This window comes from Megascapheus bottae, chromosome X (genome assembly GCF_031878675.1).
Source record: "Megascapheus bottae isolate mThoBot1 chromosome X, mThoBot2.hap1, whole genome shotgun sequence".
NCBI classification, from domain to species: domain Eukaryota; kingdom Metazoa; phylum Chordata; class Mammalia; order Rodentia; family Geomyidae; genus Megascapheus; species Megascapheus bottae.
In genome coordinates, this window is record NC_143547.1 from 54,354,961 (window position 1) to 54,369,515 (window position 14,555).

Here is a 14,555-nt window from a genome sequence, read left to right on the forward strand (position 1 = left end):
TATTACAATAAAGAGGGGTAGCAATAAGAATTACAAGATACTTCACAGAAACTAAAGCTAGAGAGTGTGTCTGAGGGGGAGTATTCTTTGTAATTGTACTGTGACTCAGTTCTGAAGTAATACTTACTGCTTTTCTTTTTTCCTTGCTTTATTTATTTTATAGTTCTTGGGAATGAATCTAGGTCCTTGCACGTGATAGGCAAATGTAGTGCTGTGTCAAATCCCTAACCTTCTTACTTGCTTTACTTTTGAACAACTGAGGTACCTTATTTGTTAAAAATTAATAACCATAGTACCAACGTGGCAACCTTTAGTGTGATCTATTCTGGTATTGATCCTGTAATTTCATGTCTCCAAATATTGGTACATTTACTTTAGTATTGTATCATTACTACCATTATAAGACAAGATATTCGATTTTTCACGGATTGGCTACCTCCAGCGTTAATTTGTATGTCAGAATTTTTATTATATTAACACTGAATTTTGTAGAGATTCCAGCTATATAAAATTCTCCAATTTCCGTTCTGGTGTTTAAGTTTTGGTTTTCATTACCTTCTAAGTATAGTTAAGGGGCATAAAAATTTGACAACATTTTTTTTTTGGTCAGTAGTGGGACTTGAACTCTGTGTTTGGGGTTGTTCCTGAGCTCTTCAGCTCAAGACTACCGTCCTAATTCTTGAGCCACAGCGCTGCTACTTCCAGTTTTCTGGTGGTTAATTGGAAATTAGAGTCTCAGGGACTTTAGTGCCTGAGCTGTCTTTGAACTGTGATCCTCGGATCTTAGCCTCCTGAGTAGCTAGGATTATAGGTGTGAACCGCCACACCTGGCAAGGACTGTGAGCCTCTTTGTTTTTTTTTTTTTTGGACCAGTCCTGGGCCTTGAACTCAGGGCCTGAGCACTGTCCTTGGGTTTTTCTCAAGGCTAGAGATCTACCACTTGAGCCACAGCACTATTTCCAGCTTTTTTCCATATATATATGATACCGAGGAATGGAACCTGGGTCTTCGTGAATGCTAGGCAAGCACTCTTAACACTAGGCCAAACTCCCAGCAAACAACATTTTTTTTAGAGAACATAATTTTATCAGTAGAAAGAATTATCTTATACAAACGCACTTATATTATAAAATTTATTTATTTATTTATTTATTTATTCTTTAGCAGTTTAAGAAATGTCCATGTGTTATAATGCTCCAAGGCCACATAGAACTTGAATGGTGGTCTTTCGATGATCAGTATTGAAGGTATTAGTTTGTCAACTGTATTTCTGCATTGAACATTGTTATGATGTAGTTCAGGGACTTAATACAGGTAGGTAAATTGCTGAAGATACTTTGGGCTTGTATGGGATTGAATTAGAAAAGGCTATGTGCTGCAGTGCTTGAATACTAAAATTTATTATTTTATTTCATTTTATTTTTTTGGAATAGCATTTCACTCTGTAGCCCTGGCTGATCTGGAGCTTGCCACCTTCATACTTTACCTTTCTGAGGTCTGGGATTATAGTCATTTTTACAGTAATATGAAACCTTTAAAACAAATCCAGGCCAGATACCCATAGCTCACACCTATAACACTAGTTACTCAGGAGGCTGGATCTGAGGACCATGCTTCAAAGCCTGGGCAGAAAAGTCTATGAGATTCTGGTCACCAAAAAGAAGGAGGTGAAGCTGTGGCTAAAGTAATATAACACTAGCCTTGAGCAAAAAAGCTCAGGCCCTGCATACAAACACACACACACACACACACACACACACACACACACACACACACACACACACACACACACACAGAGACAGAGACAGACAGAGAGACAGAGAGATTGATTCCAGAATGGACAATTTATATTTTTTAATTTTTTTATTTGGCAATTTTTAATTAAATAATTTATTAACATTGATTTTTGCATCATATTTCAAATGACATATTTAACAAATAAATATTCAAGAAGGGAATCTCTATATACAATCACTGGCACTTAGATTTTAGAACATAATTAAAATTAGGCTGAGGGTTTGTATGTCATATACTTATTTATCTATATAATAAAACATTATGTCAATAGAGTCATAAATTTTTTATGTCTATGTAGTTGTGTTTATATTTCCAGTACCATCTTCATAGCATTGGGTATGCAGTTATTGAGTCCTTGCTCTTGTACTGTTTGGATCTAATAGCCACATATTGAGGATACCATGCACCTTTTGTTCCTTTGGTCTTGACTTGTCTCACGCAACATGATTCACTCTAGATTCATCCACTTCCCTGCAAATGCCATTATTTTATCTTGTCTGTTGGCTATGTAGAATTCCATTGTGTATATATACCACATTTTCTGTATCCATTCATCTGCAGTAGGGAATCTGGATTGTTTCCATCGTCTGGCTATTGTGATTAGCACAGAGATAAACATAGCTGAGCAGGTGTCCTTATCATATCTTGGGATATGATGTTCAGGATAGATGCCCAGTCGTGGTATAGCAGGATCATAGGAAAGGTCAATTTTCAGTTCTTTAACAAACCTCCACACTGCTTTCCAGAGTGGCTGAACTAGCTTACAATCCCACTAGCAGTGCAGTAGGGTTCCTTTTTCTCCACAACCCCGCCAGCATCTGTCATTATCTGATTTCAAAATCTTGGCCATTCTTGTTTGGGTAAGGTGGTATCTTAGAGTTGTTTTTTATTTGCATTTCCTTTATGACCATGGATGATGAACATTTTCTCGTATCCTTTTCTGTCATTTTAACCTCTTCTTTTGACATGTCTGTCTTTAGTTCCCTTGCCCATTTAGTGAATGGTTTGTTGGGTTTGGGGGGGGGGATTAGTTTCTTGATTCTCTGTAGATACTGGATATTAAGCATTTGTCTGTTGTATTATTGGTAAATATCTTTTCCTAGTTGGTTGGCTGTCTCTCTAGTGGCTATGCTTTTATCTGTGCAATTTATAGTTTTTAAATTTTTAAGCTTATTTTAAAATGATATAGACATACAAAATATAATGATGATAATACAATGAATACCCCAGCACAGTTGAAATACACAGGGTACCCTTTAAGCCATGTGTTCTTCCTCCTCCCCAAACCCTAACATAGTATTGCTGTGTATATTTTTAGATTTTACTATATATACATGTATTCCTAAAACTTATATATTATTTCCTAGAGGATTTAAACTCAGAGCCTCAAATGATAGGCTCATACTCTATTGCTGAGCCATGCCTCTATCCCCTATATTTTTATATGCTTTTAATTTTTGTAAGTTTTATTTATACTGTACACATTCTTCTGCAGCTTGTTTTAAATTAGCATTGTTCACGATTAATTCGTGTTTCATGTATATAATTCCAGATCATTAATTTTCTTTGCTTCATAGCATTCCTTTTTAGAAAAAGAGCATGTTTATTTTTCCATTCTCTTAATGAATATTATTGTTACTTTCTTATCCTTGAACAATTATATACAGATCTTTTTAGATCCATTTGGGAGTTGCCCCATTTTACCATATAATAACTATATTTATGACTTCTGGCAGATAGATCGTTTAATGCATACAAACTTCAGTTGTATCTGAATATGGAATGATACCTTTAGAGATTTAAATGAGAAAATACTGAATATGCAATTCACAGTGTGTACAAGACTATGTTTGCAGTATTTCAAATGAAAAACCTTTGCTTGCTGTTGTTGCTGTGGTTTAGAAGAATCTTTATATTCCAAGCACTGTGTAGAGTGCAATAGTAGTTATGATCCTTGGATCTCAATTTAAGTCTCAAATCCTTCATGCTGGTAGAATAATAACCTCTTTCATGACAGTGAATATCAGTAGCCTCAGCTAGTAAAACAGAAATTTGATGTATATTATCAGGTTTTTAGTAAAGTGAATATTTACCCACTTGCTTCTTAGAATTATTCTGGTTTCTTTATACCCATTTTTATTTATGATATTGCTCATGAAAAGTAGTTTTTAACATTGTAGAATTGTTATATTTACTTGCTTTCCCATAAAGTTATATGTAAAACCCCACACCTCCTTCATCATTCTGACACTAAGCTAGAAATTTGAATGCAAAGGTTACTGCGGAGATTGTTTACCCCAAAACTGTTCTATGAAGCAGAAAATAGTTTTCATGGCTTAAGAAAAGTTTCTCTAAAAATAATCTAAATTGAAGAAGGCAAAAGTCTTGTATGGTAGAGTAAAAATGAGAGTACCATTTCCACTGATCTTCTAGGAAAACCCATCTGATAATAGTGTAAATTGTGCTATAATAGAGACTTAATCTTTGAGCATTGAGATGATAAGGATTTAGAGTTTAGCTTTTATTTTATTCTTGTAGCATTTCCATAGATTTTTTATTTCACTATTTAATTCCTTTGAAGAAGACTTGTTGATGAGCAAGAACAAAATTGAACAGGTACATTTTTTATAGTTTGATTATTACAGTTGTATTGCTTGTTCTTCAGCACCACTGTCTTTTCCATGAGTTTTATAAGGAAATACAGGAAAAAAAATTAATTTCCTCTTTCAGGAAAGTATCTGCTTTTCACGTACCAGTACAATAAATAATACTGTGGCTGAAAAACTTGACTGTTCTCAGTAATTTAATAATACTTTATTCTCATAGAGATGATTCACCTACTCATTATTTTTGCAAGAAAATAAGCACCCTTATATATAGTGACTCTGTTAGTGACTCACTGGTGATTACTCTAAAACAGGGCACCCTTGTGTAAGACTTTTACGTTGCTGTCAAGAAAGAGCTCTTAGGCTGTGTCTACAAAATGAAACATTAACACCTTTGCTCTTCTCAATTTCAGCTAAAAAAGTACAGTAGTATGCCTGTGAAAGGAGAATATGGGTTTAGTGATACATTTTTTATTATTAGAAACCTTATTATCCTTGGAAAACAGTATAAGAGACACAGGAACACAGTCCAGAGTTCAGAAAATTAAGATGTATTTCCTTGAGAAACAGGGGCCAGACCTGATCTGTGTGAAGTAGAAATAGTTACTAGGATCAGTAAAAAGGACACTGACACTAATGGACATGTTTCAAGTCAGTCTACTGCAGAGCTGTTAAAAATGGAGGAAATGATCTATTGATGGAGCTTCCTGGGGAACACATTACTTGGTATTATGTTTTGTAAATCTTTCTGTTAAACAGGCTAGACCAGAAAACCTAACCTTCCCTCCCCTCCCCTTACTTCCCTGCCTTCCCTCCCTCCCTCCTTCCTTCCTCCCTTCTTCTCTTCCTCCCTTCCTTTCTTTCTTTCTCCCTCCCTCGCGCTCGCTCTTTCTCTTTCTTTCTTTTTTTATTTTAATTTTTATTGTAATTAATAGAAGGGTTACAGTTATATTTGCCAGATAGAAGGTGCATTATTTCACAAACATTTATACCCATTCTCATGTTTTTGTCCCCATTTCCCTCCCCTCCTCTTGTTTTCCCCCTTCCCATTCCTTTCCTATTTCAAATATGTATGTATATATATATATGTATATATATATAGAGAGAGAGAGTCTACCAGAATAGCCAAGGGACAACAAAAGAGATGAGAACTAACATAGTACATTAAGAACAACAATCATATATAGCTCTTGTTTCCATTATCCTGGAGGTCCTTTCATTTAGCCTCATTCTATATGGCCTTACTTCCCCCTCTCCCACTCCCTCCCCCCTCCTCTCCCTCTCCCTCTCCCTCTCCCCCTCCCCCCTCCCCCTCCCTCCCTCCCTCCCTCCCTCCCTCCCTCCCTCCCTCTCTCTCGTGTTTGTTTGCTTGCTTTCTTACGTTCTAGAGCTTAAACTCAGGTCCTGGACACTATCCCTGAACACTTTTGGTCAGTGTTGTCACTCTACCACTTTTAGCCACAACTCCATTTCTGGTTTTCCGGCCGTTACTTGGAGATACGAATTCTCATGGTGACTTTTCTGCCAGGGTTGGCTTTGAACCACAGTCATCAGATATCAGTCTTCTGAGTAGGTAGGATTAAAGGAGTGAGCCACCAATGCCCAACCAGAAAATCTTTTGAGCATGAAATGGGGAACTCATGCTTGACAGGAGCCATTCTCCTATCCCAAGCACTACAAGATCTTTAAGAACTCTTAGCATTCTGAGACAGAAATTCTTATGCCAACTAGGTTTATATAGCTGATATACAACCCTTAAGTTTAAAACTAATCTCCTTTTACAATTTTATGTTGAACTCAATAATCATTAGTTTATTCCTCAACAGTTCTTAAACTTTTGGGCCAAATTCTGTTCCTTTTATCTGCTTGATATTTTAGAAGAGGTAAAACATGATCAGTTGTATAGCTATGCCTCTGTCTGTTTTACTCAGTTGTAGCAGGAGTGTATGTACACTAGTTCTACAGACCATGAAATTACTGAGAAAGAGAAACATTCCTTTTTTTTACTGATAAGGCTTCTATTGGAAGAAAGTGGGGAGAGATAGAGTAGGAAATAGTAGTAAAGTAACAGTTGTAAAACCATTTTGTGCAAATGGCTGTGAAAATTAAAGTGTGGAGGGAAAGTGTTGAGAATAAAGAAAAGTGGGTGCAGTTAGAGATGGACAGGCTCCTTTTTCCTCTGCTAAGGGTGGTAAACTACAACTTTCTTCTGTTCCCTACCCGATTGTAGTGATCAAGGAGTTTATAGCTCTGTGGTGATGGTATCTTCCTATAGAACAGCTCTTCCAAAACCAGTCCCACCCTAAAAGAAAAATCTCTTTTTAGACCTTTCTGCTGGATCTTTTGGCCTCCTCCACAAAATGACTCTAATAAAAGGAATATTTCTCCTTTTATTATGACACCCAGCTGAAAACAGTATGACTTTTTTGTCAGTTATGTGGCGTGAACTCAGGGCCTGGACATTGTTCTTGAACCTCTTTGTGCTCAAGGCTAGTGCTGTACCATTTGAGCCATAGGGCCAAATGATTTTTTGAGTGACTATTGGAGAGAAGACTTTTTTTTTTGCCAGTCGTGGGTTTGAGCTCAGGGCCTGAGCACTGTCCATGGACTTTCTCAAGGCTAGAGCTCTACCACTTGAGCCTCAGCACCACTTCTGGCTTCTTCCTATGTATGTGGTACTGAGGAATCGAACCCGGGTCTTCATGAATGCTAAAGTTTAAGAATAATCACATTAACTTCGCTAGGAAATATAATGTGCAAATTAGAATGCTATTTAAAGTAAGTAAGAATTTTATAGGGAAGGGGGGAAAACCAAGACGGGTGGGGGGTGTGGGGCGGGGAGGGAAATGGGTACCAAGACATGTGAAAGGGTATCAATGTATGTGAATTAATGCACCTTCTATCTGGCAAATATCATGTAACCCTTTTACTAATTACAATAAAAAATTTAATAAAAAAATTAAGTAAGAAAGAAACTTTTACTCTGTTGGCCATGTAGAAATAGTCTTTATCCAGATACTGGTGGCTCACACCTGTAACCCTAGCTATTTATGAGTATTAGATTTGAGGGTCGTGTTATAAAGCCAGCCTCGGCAGTGAACTTTATGAGACTCTTTTCTCCAATTAACCAGCAAAACCAAAAGAGGAACTGTGGCTAAAATGGTACAGTGCTAGCCTTGAATTTAAAAGCTAAGGGATAGCACCCATATCCTATGTTCAAGCCCCAGGACCAATACCAAAAAAAAGGAAGGAAGAAAGGAGAGAAAGACAAAGAAAGAAGGGGGAGGGAAGGAGATAGAGGGGGACAGAGAGGAGTGGGTGGGGTAGGAGTATGGCCTAGTGGTAGAGTGCTTGCCTAACATGCATAAAGCCCTGGATTGATTCCTCAGTACCACATACACAGAAAAAGCCAGAAGGACAGAAGTGGTATGTGGCTCAAGTGGTAGAGCACTAGCTTTGAGAAAGCTTAAGAACCGTGCTCAGGTCCTGAGTTCAAGTCTCAGGACTAGCAGAGAGAGGAGGGGAGTTGGGGGGAGAAAATGTGCACAATGAATATGTTTATGAGACTAATTGCCATTGCCATCCTGCACTCTAGCAAATGTATCTGAGACTTTTGTATGAAGACAAAATATATTTGTGATAAAAATCATTAGTGGTGGGGCTAGATCAATTGTATTCGTCAAATGCTTCAAAGTCTTAGAGACTTTAAGCATATGCAAAACTTTCAGAATACATTCTGAGAGAAAATAGTTTATACATTCCTTCAGATTTTTCAAAAAGTTGAGAACAATAAATCAGTCTTATAGTTGTTTTTTTTTAATTGCCAGCCCTGCGGACTGAACTCAGGGCACTGTCCTTGGGCTTTAGTCAAGGGTAGTGTTCTACTACTTGAGCCACAGCACCACTTCTGGCTTTTCTATGTATGTGGTACCGAGGAATTGAACCCTGGTCTTTGTATATGTTAGGCAAGCACTCTACCATTAGGCCAAACTCCCGGCCCCAGTCTTAGAGTTTTAAATTGGCTTCAGGATCTCTAGTTTTTTGCCTCCACCAGCAATTGTCGCATAGGTTTTTAGTATGTGTTATAAGAAAGAGTTTTAAAGATTCTATATTTATTCCACCGAATTTACAACTGTGTATTGTTTATTGCTTAGTTTTACAGATCTTTGTTTCTACAGAATCCCTTGGGGACACAGATATGACTACTCATGACAAGTCTATATTTTAGTAGAAAAACAATTAACATATAAAATAGGATAGCATTATATTTGATGAATACCAGATTAATGCCTTGTGAAAATAAGAGCTCTATGATGCTGAGTCATGGCTTTGAGTGAGGTAGACTTTCAGAAAAGTACACGGGTTAGTAAGTATATTCATTCAACAGTGATTTTTGAGTGCCAGGTACTTTAGATAACAGGATTGAAAAGGATAGGAATGTATGTGATATATTAGGGCTGAAGAATTCTAATTTGCTAGACAAAGGATGTTAGACTATGGTCAGAAGGTGTATGCTTGTTGAGTTAGAAGAATAAAGCAATCATTTAGAAAGATTAATTCAGAAGATGAACTGGTGGCACACACCATTAATTCCAGGTAGTGTTAAACTGAGGTAGGATTGTGGCTTATGAAGAACAGATTCCTGAGTTCAATACTCAGTATATCAAAACCAAAACAAACCAAAATTAATTCAAATGTTCTGTATAGTTTATTCATCTGGTTTGGAAATTTTATAGCATTTAAATTCTAATTTGACAACATCAAAAGCATCTCATTAGTTTTAATCACTTTTCAAGTTAAATTGTAATTTTCTTCTGAATATAATATGTATGTATATGTGAGCCTACAAAAAGGGACAATTAAAAATCTTTTTATTTTTTTATTTTTTATTTTTTTTAATTTTTTATTGTAATTAGTAAAAGGGTTACTTGATATTTGCCAGATAGAAGGTGCATTAATTCACATACATTGATACCCTTTCACATGTCTTGGTACCCATTTCCCTCCCCCCCCTAAAAATTTTATTATTAACTTTGACATTCTTTTTTTTTTATTTTTTGCCATTCCTGGGCGTGAGCTCAGGGCCTGAGTGCTGTCCTTGGACTTTCTCAAGTGGTAGGCTAAAGCTCTACCACTTGAGCCTCAGCACCACTTCTGGCTTTTTTCTATGTATGTGGTACTAAGGAATCGACCCGGGTCTTCATGTATGCTACCCAAAGCACTCTAACACCAGGCCAAACTCCTGGCCCAACTTTGACATTCTTCATTGTTTTTCTTAACACAAGTAGCATAAACTAACTAAAGAATTATACTAATCTGATCTGTGTCATTTCTGTAGGATTGTAATGTTTATTTGTATACTTACTATGTGTTTTTATTTTTAATTTTTTTGGTCTTATATTTTTATGTGAGGAACAATGGACACTTTCAAGCATTACCCAATAATAATTACAGTACAGTTTTCAAATGATCAAAATTTTACAAATTCCAAATAATTTAGTTCTTTTGTACGCTATCAGAATTAAAGTACTTAAGGGGCTGGGAGCGTGGCCTAATAGTAGAGTGTTTGCCTAGCATGAACGAAGCCCTGGGTTTGATACCTGGGTACCACATACACAGAAAAATCCAGAAGTGGTGCTGTGACTCAAGTGGTAGGGCATTAGCCTTGAGAAAGCTCAAGGACAGTGCCCAGGCCCTGAGTTCAAGTCCCAGCACTGGCAAAAATAAAAAAGTCTCACACACTTTCCTTACTGGGCTAGCTTTGAAATACTATCCTCATATTGCAGCCCTCTTAGTAGCTAGGATTACAGGTATGAACCACTGGTGCATGGCCCATTACTGTTTTATTATACCATAGGAAATATTTTATCAACACATTTATTTTAAATTATTTCACTTTTGAAAAGATGTGCTATAGCTCACTGCTTCCTCTTAGTGTTCCGTAATGTTTAGTTTGAAGAAAATATCAGCTCTTATGCCTGCCCCACTGAAAATACTGTTTTGAATGTGGCAACAGAGAAGAGAGATGGAAGAACCTGAGTTCTTTTTGTTGGTGGTGGTGGTCGAGGGGCTTGAATTCTAGGCCTGGGTGCTGTTCCTGAGCTCTCTAGCTCAAGGCTACCACCCTACCCCTTGAGCCACAGGGAGACTTCCAGTTTTCTGGTGGTTAATTGGAGATGAGTCCCATGGACTTTAGCGCCTGGGTCTGCTTTGAACCATGATCCTCAGATCTCATCCTCCTGAGTAGCTAGGATTACTGAGCCACCACGCTCAGCTTCTTGCTCTTTCTTTTTATATGAGTTGTAAAAAAAAAAAGATAATTGCAGGTCTGGGAGTTCTTGATAAGTCTCTCAGTCAGCCAGACTTAAGGTTCTGTTTGCTTCTATGCTTCCTGCTATATAAAGAAAGGTATTTTACATTGTTGTATCCAGTTTGAGTTGGAGATTCTAAAACTTTTATCAGTGACATACTAAGTGATACTTAGATCTATATAGGATTATTGTGAAGACAAAATACTCAGAGTAGATAAAGCTCCTCGGACACAGAATGCATTGTCTTTAAAAATCCTTATGAGTTACAGTATTGTGAGGCATGGCACAATATTGTACCACTAACAAATTCTAGGACTGCTCCCTATCTATTTGTAACTTTGTTGCTGCTTCTCTTATTTTCTAGCCATTGTGAGCCTCTTTGACTGTCATTTGTTCTGCATTTATTCTTACTATTTCATCAACTCTTTATATGCTTAAAGTGGAACCTATCCTTTTAGAAAATAAAACGTGGCCAATTGTAATATGTCAGCACTTTGAGTTTCCATTTTGATCAACTAGCAATTAGACTAGATGATCAGGGACATCTTTTTGACCACAGGATACTTTGAAATGAGGTCTTGTTTGTTTTGCCCCTTCACATGCTTGAAAACTCTTTAGGCGTCCTAAAAGTTCTAAATAGTTGAGATACATGACACTATAGAGTTAGCATGATTTATGATGGGGAAAATTTCCAAAAATATCCTAGGAGGAAAATAAATCTCCTTCCTTTGTAATCACACACACACACACACACACACACACACACACACTATATGCATGTGTATCTATATATATATATGGGAATATGATTAAAGTACATTATATGCATATATAAAGATAACGTAATGAAACCATGAGCAATTGTAAAATGGCTGGATACTGTGGCTCATGTATGTTGTAATCCTAGTCACTTGGCATATGGAGATTGGAAGGATTACAGTTTGAGGCCAGGTTAGGCAGAGAAGTTCACAAGATCACATCTCAATAGAAAAAAGATTGTGTGTGTGTGTGTGTGTGTGTGTGTGTGTGTGTGTGTGTGTGTGTTATACCAGCTATGTAGGAAGTATAAATAAGTGGTCTGAGGTCTAAGCTTACCCCAGCATTACAAGACCTTATTCAAAACATAATGAGGGCAAAAGAGCTGGAGGCATGGTTCAAGTGGTAAAGTACCTGCCTAGCAAATGTGGAGCTCTGAATTTAAACTCTAGTATAATAAAAAAAGTAATTGTAAACAACTAAGTGGTAGCTGGTAGCTGGTAGCTGATGCCTATAATCTTATCTGCTCAGGGGTCTGGGATCTAAGGATTGAGATTCATACCCAGCCCAAGCCTTATAGACTATAAGATACTTATTGCCAATTAGCTATGAAAAAAATTCCAGAATTGGAGTTTTGACTCAAAGTGGCAGAGTGCTAGCCTGGAGCAAAAAAAGTTTAGGGCCAGTGGCTAGACCCTAAGTTTAAGCCCTAGGACTGGTGGGGAAAAAAAGTGAATAGGAATGAAAGGGAAGATAAGGAAAAGAAGAAAAAAAACAGAAGGGGTAAATATGCTCAAAGGACATTGAATACATGTATGGAAACATGGCAAGGAAACCTGTTTAGTATATGACAGTCAATTTTAATAGTTGTATTTGGTATTTTAGAGGGAAATATCTTTTCTTGTATAATGTATTTTTCTCAGTTGTTTCAGACTTGAGATTGTATTTGATCAAGTGTCCCTGTAGGATTGTTAGCCTTAATAGAATAGATACTCATATATTTTATAAATATTTTTCTTAGAGTTCATTTCATAAAGTATTATTTTTTATAATCATATGCACATAGAATTCGAGCCTTTGTCAATCACTCCTATGCATAACCTCCTTTGACCTCAGTGTGTGAATATCTAGAATCCTATATAATTTATCATGTCCCAGTGTATATGTGCGTGTTTGTGTGTGTATGTGTGCGTGTTTGTGTGTGTATGTGTGCGTGTGTGTGTGTGTGTGTGTATTATTTAGTGTGTTTATTTGTAGATTTATAGTCACATTCTCATCACAAATTAGGGAAACCATGCAACTTGTGTTTCTTTGACTCTGACTTACTTAGCTTAATACAATTTTTCCAAGTCTTTCCATATTGTTGTTTCTGATTGGTAAATGAACTCCAAGAAAAGGAAACGAGGTATTTTTTGGTTGCTGTTGTTGCTGATTTTCTTTTCTTTTTCCATTTGTCTTGTTTGTTTGTATTTGGGAGGATAAGAGGGTGCATAGAAAATGAACAACATGGGGTGAACAACTACAACAGTGGTACTCACTAGACACTATGTAGAAAATGAACTGTAAATCTTGTTGGTGGGGACAGGAGGGAAAAACTAGGAGAGAGCAAGGGAAGGGGAGACATGGTTCAAAAAGAATTGTACTCATTATCTGACTCATATAACTGTAACCCCTCTGTATATCACCTCTACAATAACAGTATCAATATTATTTTTTAATGTGATGGTCCTCCTCAAGTACCTTGGATCATGGGAATGATCTATTGTACCTGGACCTCTTCTGTTTTTACTATTTTTCCAGTACTGGGGCTTGAACTTGGGGCTTTGCAGTATTGCTTGGCTGTTTGGTTTGTCACAGTTGGCGCTCTACCACTTGAGCCAGATGTCCACTTCCAGTTTTATTCACTAATTATTGGAGATCAGAGTCTTTCCAATTTGTTTGCCCATATTGCCTTCCAAATCCTGATTCTCAGTTCTATATCTTGAGTAGGTAGGATTAGATATGTGAACCACAGATACTCAGTTCCCCTGTTCTGGTTTTTTTTTTTTTGGCCAGTCCTGGGCCTTTAACTCAGGGCCTGGGCACTGTCCTTGGACTTTTTTAAGGCTAGACCTCTACCACTTAAGCCACAGCACCATTTCTGGCTTTTTGCGATGTACGTGATAACAAGGAATTGAACCTGGGTGTTTGTGCATGCTAGGCAAGCACTCTACCACTAGGCTAAACTCCCAGCCCCCTGTTGTTTTTTTTAAAGAGAAAACAAGTGACCGTATCCTATCTGTTACCAAATTAAACACTTGAAAACTACTAGTGAACTTTAGAATCATACGGTATCAAAATCTGAAAAAAATTGAATGTTTCATAGTATAACCTTCATTGACATTATGAAATCTGAGGCATAGACAAGAGGAATTTACTTGTAAAAGGTCACATAGTGACTATCAGAGCTGTAACTAGAGCCCACCTTTTCTATTTATTTCCCAGCGTTATGTTCCTTCAATTGATACCACAATGACTTTTTTTCAGATCTTCACAAATGACCAAGCCTGTGGGCTCTGCAAAGTACAAACTTCTATTAAGTTTCTAATAACTATCCTGAAGTTTGGTGACTAATCTCAACTTGTTACAGCTCATTAGGTACTGGAAATGGACTTGCCAGGTTTCTCAGCCAAATATTGAAAAGCATTTTCTAACTGCAATATTGCAAGCACGATTGAATTTTTTTACAAATTTCAATTTGAAGGTCCATTTGGCTGTTTGCACAAGGTACTTGTTACACAGCTGTGTTCTGAGGAGCCAACATCAGGTTTGTTGTCACATGTGTCAAAAATATGGCTACTCTTTGAGTAAGGACAAGGCATAATAATTTTTATCAACTCTATTGATCAAAGGGCAAATTGTTGTGGTTTGTAATTCTGTGAGGACAATATAATACAGCCCAGCGTGGTAAATGAAAGAGCAAAAGGCCCTTTTTTCATTTCATGTTCCTGCAGTGAGTGGTACAACTATTGTAACCTATCTGTAGCATTTGGTCCCACTACCAGACTGATGTTTTAAAATATAGAGATGATTAACACAGTTCTAT

The 14,555-nt window shown here is 37.0% G+C and overlaps 1 protein-coding gene across 2 annotated transcripts in view; it reads left to right on the forward strand.

The window, feature by feature from the left end:
- Positions 1 to 14,555, forward strand: part of Apool (apolipoprotein O like) — a 60,407-nt gene that overhangs the window by 6,333 nt on the left and 39,519 nt on the right. The window lies entirely within an intron of this gene.